The sequence below is a fragment of the Peromyscus californicus genome, unplaced genomic scaffold (genome assembly GCF_007827085.1).
Source record: "Peromyscus californicus insignis strain IS unplaced genomic scaffold, ASM782708v3 Scaffold_22__1_contigs__length_63687245, whole genome shotgun sequence".
NCBI classification, from domain to species: domain Eukaryota; kingdom Metazoa; phylum Chordata; class Mammalia; order Rodentia; family Cricetidae; genus Peromyscus; species Peromyscus californicus.
In genome coordinates, this window is record NW_026294525.1 from 40,852,732 (window position 1) to 40,862,499 (window position 9,768).

Genomic DNA, 9,768 nt, shown 5'->3' on the forward strand with positions numbered 1-9,768 from the left:
ATGGTGGCATGTGCCTACATTCATTTTTTTTTTTTTTTGAAGAATGACCAAAATCAAATCTTTACTTTTTATAACTGTATAAATGTGATCCAAATGTGTCCACCAGTAGTTTTTTCAAAAGAAATATGCTATAAATAAGCAAACTACAACTGCTCACTGGTGTGTATGGACTCCCTAGATGTCTCATTGGGCTTAATCATAGACCACTCACCGTAATAGCATTTTAGTATCAAGTGTAGCACGAGGTTAAGCCATTTGAGCTTTTGCACATACATGTTGCACTTCTGGCTGATAATGGAGAAAAATTTTCAGCCATGCACTGTTAAGCGAATCTGTATCCATCCTTTTAAATGGCATCAATATCAATGTCATCATCCTTGTGGTCAGACTTCACAGTTTCAACTTTTGATTACCCTGGTAGTCTTCGAATATACCACCTCAATATTTTCATCTTCATCTTCTTCCTCACCACCAGAAGATTCTTCCTCTGCTTCCTTCAACCATTTAATAAACGGTTCTGCTCTGACACGAATCTCTTTGGCGCGTTCTTTTGAGACATATTTCTTAGAAGCCTTTTTCCGACCAGCTGATGATGACCTCTTCTTCTAAAAGGTCTGCATCATACATCTCCTTCAAGACATATGGAATCTTGGAGATCAGGCAAGCTTGATACATTGCTACCACACTTTCCAAACCATGAAGAAGGTACCGCTGAGCCTTTTTGTCGTTATGACAAAATCTTAAGAAGTGGCGCCTGTATTTCTTGATCTGCTCTCTTATCTTCTCGTTAAAGAAAACTTCAGTCAAAACAAGAGGACCCATGGCTTTTACCTCCAGTCTTTCCGCCTCAGCAACAATTGCTTCATCAGATGAACCAGTAGTGCCCTGATCTTTCTTTTCCTTAACAAAATCAAACAGGATGTTAACACGCTCTTCTACAGTTCTTTCCAAATCATCGCTGAGTGTCACAACTTCTGCATGTACATTCATGTTTTTTAGGAGGCAGAGAGAGGAGAATCTGTGAAGCTTGCTGGTCAGCTAGTCTTACCAAATTGGTGAGCTCCGTGTTAAGTAAGACATCCTGTCTCAGCCAGGCGGTGGTGGCACACGCCTTTAATCCCAGCACTTGGGAGGCAGAGCCAGGCAGATCTCTGTGAGTTCGAGGCCAGCCTGGGCTATGAAGTGAGTTCCAGGAGAGGCGCAAAGCTTCACAGAGAAACAAAACAAAAAAACAAAACAAACAAACAAAAAAAGACATCCTGTCTCAAAAAAAATAGAGATCAGTAAGAAGGACAGCAATAGAGGAAGAGAGCAGACATTGTTATCTGGCTTCCACACACATGACACAAACCTGCATATACACATGCACACATGTACATTCACATACAGTATACACACACACAAAAAAACTCAAAACACAAGTGTCCTCTTTTAGTCTATTGTCTACAGAAATCCTGAATGTGGGATCATAATTTGTGTACACCTTTATAGTCTCAACAGTTTTTTTCCATCGAACATTATTTTATGTTCTTTGTTATAAAAATTTTAGAAAATATCTTTTCCTATTATGTACTGTGAAAACAGTGTGTGTAGTGGGTAGCCATTCCAGCTTTGATCTGGAAGTTCCAACCCCCATTGAGACTTCAGCAACTGTCACGCCTACAAGGTGGGGCGAAAGGAGGCGCCTGGGGACCTGAGCTCTGGATCGGCGGGCTCTCTCTCTGTTGCGGGACCCTGGACTGGAGAGGTGTACCAAGCAGAGCTCCAGAGAACACCGCTGGACTGCGATACACCTTCCCCAGACTCCGCGACCTACCTATCCCTTAATTTGTAAGTTACGCCATTAAATAAATCTCCTTTTATCTACGTGGAGTGGCCTTAATAATTTCACCAATATCTGGCGCCCAACGTGGGGCCAGAATTTCAGACAATCTTACCCATTACTCTAAGACTTGCTGCAGAACCTACAGTTAGTCTAACTGAGATTTAACTATCTGAGCTTTCTCACAGTACCCAACAGAGATAACATCACCCCCTAAACAGCAGGAAGTAATTCTAAGAAAACGACGCCCCTTCTCCCTTAGGTTTCATAATTCTCAGGGTTATGGATGATGGTTATAGGGTTGGGGGTGGAAGGAAATATTAAACTCAGTATTCTAAAAAAAAAAAAAAATGAAAAGAAGAAATGGAATGGATAGGTATAAGGTATTATGGTAGATTATTATGTATACTAGTAAACAAATTTAGTAAAATAGCAGCCTTAAATAATTTGCACTGTAATTTGCACTGTTATGGATTCTTATATGTTGATACAAATGTAAACTATTTTTATATTCCTGTCTAAGATAATTTGTATATTGATACAAATACAGAACTATATTTGTTATAATGTACATATATTTCTACTCTTATTTGAAATACTTGTATATTGATACAAATGTAAATTTATATCTGTCATACTTTATGTAGGTTCTACTTCTGTTTAGGATATTCGGTATATTGATATGTATTTAAGATTATTGTCATATTGCATATCACACTACATACTCCTACCTCTGTTATAAATATCGATATATATTTAAGATTATTGTCATATTGCATATTGCACTATATACTCCTACCTCTGTTATAACATCTTGTGTATTGTCACAATTTTGAAGTCATCGTTCTTTACCATACACTTGCTTATAGACTGTTTACCTTGTTTACGTGAAGCCTTAGTCCTTAGGTTATTTCGGTAGATAAGACTTATAGATTTATAGTCACCTATGCTTGTCATCTCTATAGTTACGTTAGTTAGGTTATCCAGATTTACAGATACATAGGTCAAATGGACAGGTAATCTTCAAACACTTCATAGACCTAGAGAATATGGCATTTAAATAACTTAGAATTCTGTTGATGTGAGACATAATTGCTCCTGGCTGCACCAATTTGATCCCGAGAGAATGTTGGGCTTCTAAGACATTTCCATTTGGAAGTTTGTCTTCTTGGCACAAAATGGCCTACTGGGCAAAGAACTGCCCTTGCCTCGACGGCTGACAGTACTAATGCAATGCTGTCCTTTCTGGACAAGCGGGACACAAGGAAAGCGACCACTGTACTCTGCCAAGACAGGGTAAGATGGTCTTTCAGAATTCCTGCTTCTGAAAATGGTCTGTCAGATACTTTAGGCCTGTAGCCAATTTGAATGCACCAACAATGCTGAGAAACATTAGGTGACTGTCCAGGCTGCCAGCTGTCTCCGTCTACTCTCGCAAGATTCCCGAAAGTTGCTTGCATCCATCTACCATTTCTCAGGTACCATTATATTCCTTCTCACGTCTTTGATGGGATTGAAGACTAGCAGTTATAGTTACAACCTAGTAGATAGAACATATTAAGTATTAGATTCAGGTTCTTTAGGATAGGACACCTTTTGGAATGATCTTTGTAACATGCCATTTACCTATGCTCTATACTTCTCTGGATTATAGTATGTGTTTCTTGCTTGATATTGTTTGCATTGGTTGTAGTTCCATCTTATCTAGGTCATTATCCCTCATTATTCCTGGACTATATTTGATAACCATTCCTTTGTATATAGTCTTATATTAGGTTAGAACTTTCTTATTTAGACAAAAAGGGGGAGATGTAGTGGGTAGCCATTCCAGCTTTGATCTGGAAGTTCCAACCCCCATTGAGACTTCAGCAACTGTCACGCCTACAAGGCGGGGCGAAAGGAGGCGCCTGGGGACCTGAGCTCTGGATCGGCGGGCTCTCTCTCTGTTGCGGGACCCTGGACTGGAGAGGTGTACCAAGCAGAGCTCCAGAGAACACCGCTGGACTGCGATACACCTTCCCCAGACTCCGCGACCTACCTATCCCTTAATTTGTAAGTTACGCCATTAAATAAATCTCCTTTTATCTACGTGGAGTGGCCTTAATAATTTCACCAATAAGTGTGGGAACTTTTTACCTATAACTCTTGTGCACCAGGCCTTTGGCTAGCTCTAAATTTGTGGATTAAACCTAGTTACAAGAAACATTAGTGTGGTAAAACGGTTACTAGGTACGTAACTGAATGCCTCACCCTATAGATGTTGTTAATGACAAACTTGGATTCAGTCTTCCTGATGCTATTACCCAAATGTTCAGAGAAAATAGGCTCAGTGAAAATAAAATATAACTCACTTTAGCTGACAAAACGAGGAAGAAGGGTAGGTATTTTCTATTACGGCTTTTTTGTAATGATTTATGTGACCTTTATATTTTACTAATACCATATTCTTGATATTTATGGTAATTTATGAATTTAAAATTTTTGTTGAATTTTCAACTTTCAAAGCTCCACATTGTAGTGTTAATTCTGCCATGGTTTTGAATTTGTGACTTTTGCATTTGTAAAGATATTTTTATTTAGCTATTACATGAGGGTTTTTTCTTTACAAATTCAGTTAATTTTCTTTATTTTACCTACACTATCATTTTCATAGCAACATACTTCAAGCATATAAAAAGCACATGGGAAGAATATGAATTTCCTGTCATAATGACAGTGGCAAATATCTATTGTGTTTGTTTGCCCATCACCCCTTTTATCAAAGCAGAATTTCTTTGTTTTTTATGATTCTAATTTTCAAGGGCAGGTGATAAGCCCAAGCTTTCCTAAGAAGGAAACAATACAGAGTGATATGCACCCAGCTAGGTCTATGACCCAGGGTTAGGCAATCAAAGTCAGCCCAGGATACTTGCAGGAAGTTTGGAGAAAGATGATGATGTCTATATCTGTTTTCTGTTGTTATAGTGAAATCTCTGAGGCTGGACACTTTATAGTAAATGCATGTTTATTTAGTTCACAGGTCTGGAGACTAAAGAGCATGGTGCTGGTGTGCACTGGGCTCTGGTGAGGTCTCATGGATCTATCACAGCATAGCAAATAACATAGCAATAGAGTATGTGCGAAAGGGGGAGATCACATGGTGAGTGAGAATGCCAAAGAGATTCAGAAATATTTTGTAATATTCTGACTTTCACAAGGAGTAACCACGACCTCCCAAGAATTACATCAGTCTCATCTGAGCATGATGTGGCCAATGACTTAATCACCTCCTTCTGTGCCAACTCTCTTAATGATTTTATCCATTCTCAACAATATTCTAGGGACCTGTAACTTTGGGTGACAAAGCATATCCAAGCCATAGCAAATGGCTTCTCAAAGTGAACTTATTAAACTAACAGGTGATATAAACTTCTGTGGGCTGGAGATACAGCTAGTTGGTAGAGTGCTTGCCTATCATTGATGAAACCCTGGCTTAAGCCCCGGTACCTCATAAAACTGGGAATGGTGGCATATAACTGTAATCTCAGCACTTGGGAAATGGAAGCATCGCCCACAGATTTAAAAGTTCAAGATCATCACTCAGCTGTTCAGTGAGTTCAAGACCAGCCTGGAAGACATGACAATCTGAAAAACAGCAAAAGCCTGGAGTCGCTTGTAGGTATTCTTGGTAGCCCATTTAAAAGAAAAAAATACCAAAAAGCAAAGGCATCAGAGAAAAGCAATACAGAGAGACAGGTTTCTCATTGCATGATTAAAGTAGTCCGTGGATAGGGACTAACAAGATGGTCCAGTGGGTAAAAATGCTTGCTGCTCAAGCCAAATGATCTGAGTTTGATCCTCAGAACCCTATGGAAGAAGGTAAGAACCCAACCCAGAAAGTCCTGACTCATACACACATGCCATGTCACACAAATACCCGTACTTATACAAGCAATAGTAACAAATAAAATCATAATAAATAGTGTACTCAGATATTCAGATCTGACTATACCCCTAGCCTAATTTTACCCTTGTCCTTTCCGGCTTGTGAACCAACTAATAGCTTTTTCTTTTCATTTTCTACCTACAAACAATTTAGCTACCACGGAGGACAGTTATTACTGACAAATTGTGAAGTGTCAGGTTGACCAAATTGAAGCGGGCTACAAGGTAGCGAGCATTCCCCCTGTACTAGCTAAAGAGCAGTCCATCTGGCTGGCCGGTAGGGAAGCAGATGGCTACACTGCTATCTGTCATGCTTCATACTCAGCTTGTGTGTCTCCTGAAGCTAGAACTTTAGGATATGTGATAGAAGAGGGTCAGATTGCTTCAGTAGCTCAACCAAGTCCTAAGTTTGCCTGTTTAAATGCAAACAAAACCACATGCAACCTTGTAAATCTGGATTTAACAACCCAACATAGCTGAGAACCACATTGCCATGGGTTTTGCAAACTGTAAAAAAAAAAAAACATAAACAAAACAAAAACAAAAAAAAACTTCACCCAAGACAAAGTTAGTGGAAAGAAAGCCAGTGAGTCGCCTGACAGAGGTAAAAATTGGGTCTAGAAGAATCTGTGTGATTTCCCAGGCCTTTCTCAGACAACCTGAGTTGCTGTTTCCTGGCTGAGGAAATTAGGATGCTAAAGGTGAAGACGACAAAAGTTTGATCTAATTATCTTAATTAAAAAACAGTGGAAAGAACATTCTGTCATAGCCACCTGGAGATATGGGGAAGATTAATTATCACTCCCAATTCCAACCAACTGCTCTGTATCACATAAACCTGTAAGCTAAGAGTTGAAATGCAGCTTGGAGTTTCAAGACCTAAGTCTAAGAAACAGAAAGCACAGACTCTCTTGAGAGGGTGATTCATCAAGATCTTAGGTTCCAGTTACTAGTTTAGGACGTTAGCCAAATTCGAATTAACTGGCTGGTACCCAAGGCTTTAGGAAGGTTGTTCAGTCCTGGGGAACTTCAATCCTGGCAAAGCAAAGCAATGTTTTTGGCAGTACTACCCACCAAAGCTTACCAACAGGATGTAGTTTGCTAACATATAACAATTAAATAGGGCGCTTTCCCAGTATCAGTATCAAATGGAGTTACAAGACCATAATTACCAAGGAAAATCTCTCATGATTCAGATTGGCTCACTAAAGATAGTAAAAAATGCAATCCCTAACCAGTGGAACTACTCATTAGTTTTCTAATTCCAAGAGAGAATTTTGTTGAAGTCATATTTAGTTTTGCTGACTCCATGTTTATCAACTATGTTCATTGTACATGGTTAAACAAAAACACCCTCTTAGTCATACATTGCTGGACCATATGCCACTATATCCTAAACTGATAAAAAGACACCAAACAAAGACCATGGCCTAGAGATACATAGAGTAACTATACAAAACATTATTTGTATTTTAGAAAAGAAAAGATGGTGGGTTGTTTTTGTTTGTGTTGTATATGAAATAATTGTAGTATGTTACACAACAACATTGCATGTGTAAAGATAAACAACAATTTATTAACGTAAAAATTATACATTTTATGGAAAACCAAATGTTGTGTTAAAGACTTTCTTTTTTTAAATGGAGAATCCCAATAACAGTACTCTGCTTTTGGTTGTGGATTTTTCTGAGGGTTAGATGGACTGCCTCAGTTCTTGGGTCATAGTCTTACCTTGCCTGTCACCTGTAGAATCCAATTACTGTCTATGATATGAGCACTTGACTCAAGACTCATCAACCAAACCAGACTCATACTAAAAGTGAACCACTGATATTACTAGTCGGGTAGACTATAATCCTGAAACTATCTATACCCATCCTTGCTATGGCTTACAGAGATTCTGAGAATTAAACCATTGAAAAGGGCAGAGCAGAGAAGCATGGAGAGAAAAATCCTTGATAACATTCCATGAACTCCTAAATTCATTCATGCTTGAAGCTTATAAATGCAGCCTGTAGTCCTCAGTCATCTGAAACAATAAATTCATTTTTCTGCTTCACAAATTCAAAATGCATTTCTAAAACTTAGAGTCATAAGAACATGAAATTGCTTCTAGTCTTACTCTCCATGCTAATAACATAAATTCCCTTTCCTTTATTTCTTTCTTTGTTGCTATTTTTTTTTCTTTTGTTGTTATTGTTATTGTGGTGGTGGTGATTTTGAGACAGTGTTCTGCCATAGAGCCTAGGCTCTCCTCAAACTCACAAGCCACTGCCTCAGCCTCATCATGACTATGATGACAGACATTGGGCCTCCACACACAGCTAAAAATGTTCATTTCTGTGTCTTCCTGTTGTACAGCATTAGGTTTCTCAGAAGAAGAAAATTTTCACAGAAGAACTTTCTACTTCCCAAAAATGGACTTAATCACACACCTCATATAGTATTATGGAAAAGTCTAAGAAAATCAAGAGCACATTTGCTCTAGTCATGTAAGAGATGTGAACTACCATTGAAGAGAGCTACTATAGTACTTAGAACTTACCCATCAGTGAAAGGTGCTTGGCAATGGACAGTCCTAAGGAGAGAGTAGAATTACAATAGAGTCCCAAAAACACTGCAGTGAGATAACAGGCCAAAGTCAATGGGTTTGCAGCTGGTCATCATGGCTTATGCCTGTAACCCCAGCACTGGGACGAACGAGGTAGGAGGACTGACGCCAGTTCAAAGCCAGCCTGGGCAGCTACAAGAGACTGTGTCTCAAAAAGCCAAGAGGAATAAGTAATGCTTGTAGGGAAATCTGATAATGACAGCACCTCAAGCCACAGAAGTGAGAACGTGTCCCAAGGGGAACTGGGAGAGAGGTCTGTAGATGCTACTATGTCTTCCGTGATTGACACTAAGCTAGTACCCACACTGTCTTTAATTGGCCAGATCAACAAAAGTTCCATTTCTCTGCTTCTTTAACTGGCTGCAAAGACTGTTTTAATCCTCATGCCTCCCAAATCTCACAGGTTCTCTTTTGATCAACTCTAATTTACAATCTAGCAAGGGAAAAGATTTGGGGACCAGTGGTTCTTAGCTTAACCATGCTGACACAGAGTGAGCTGAAACAGTCCTTTAACTAGGTTGCAAAGGAAGTCCACATTTCTGCCTACCCTCATGCAGAACTCTCTTGCACAACTAAGAACATACTGTCCCTCTCCTGAAAAGAGGACACATACATGATGCCATCTTAGGATGAGTTCTCCTCTAGCAGAATCACACTCCCTTTTTGTTAGCCGGGAAATAAATGCTAATCTCTCAGTTTCATCCCTGAGAGCTCATCTCATTTTTGAAATAAGACGACAAAACAAAAAGAAAAATGACTATTACCTGTAGACACAAGAAAAGCTATGTCAAATGAAGGTGAAAATACTCAGGACATGACAATTACATTTTTACCATATAACTGTAGGTGGCATTTGTACCTATCCTGTTCTATAAGCCATTCTGTATTTCCTTTACTCTCAGAAAGCACTTAAGAGAGTTGTAGGGAGCTTCATGTGAGTTCCTGAATGAATGTGTGTTGTTGACATGGGCATGACCATGTTACTGACCCTAGCCTCAGAGCCAGAGGGAAATGGCAAAGCCTTCCTCTGGTCCATGTGTGGATGGATGTTGATAGCATGTGCAGAAAATGCCCATTATAGTTCTTTCCCTCTGGATATTTATGGCCTGACCACTGCCCCCTTAAAGAGATTGCTTTTGCTACGATTAGCTAGATCTGTGTCCTTGATCCAGCTGTGTACCTTAAACCCTGTTTCCTTGTTTATCTGTATATAATAATCCCGCCTCTCTGGTCAACTGAATATAATAAACATGCTGAGTGTCCAGAGTGCTATGGTTTCTTCATCAGAGATTCCAGTCCAAGCAACCCCAGATTTTCTGTGTGTGTATGTGTCTGTCTGTCTGTCTGTCTGTCCTTTCTTTATCCCCTCAGCATGTCAGTCACTTCTATCCCTGGAGACTGAACAAGGACT

General features: G+C 39.4%; 1 pseudogene; it reads right to left on the reverse strand.

The window, feature by feature from the left end:
- Positions 1 to 346: 346 nt before the first annotated feature.
- On the reverse strand, positions 347 to 990 carry LOC128118141 (eukaryotic translation initiation factor 5-like; annotated as a pseudogene).
- Between the last annotated feature and the right edge of the window lie 8,778 nt (positions 991 to 9,768).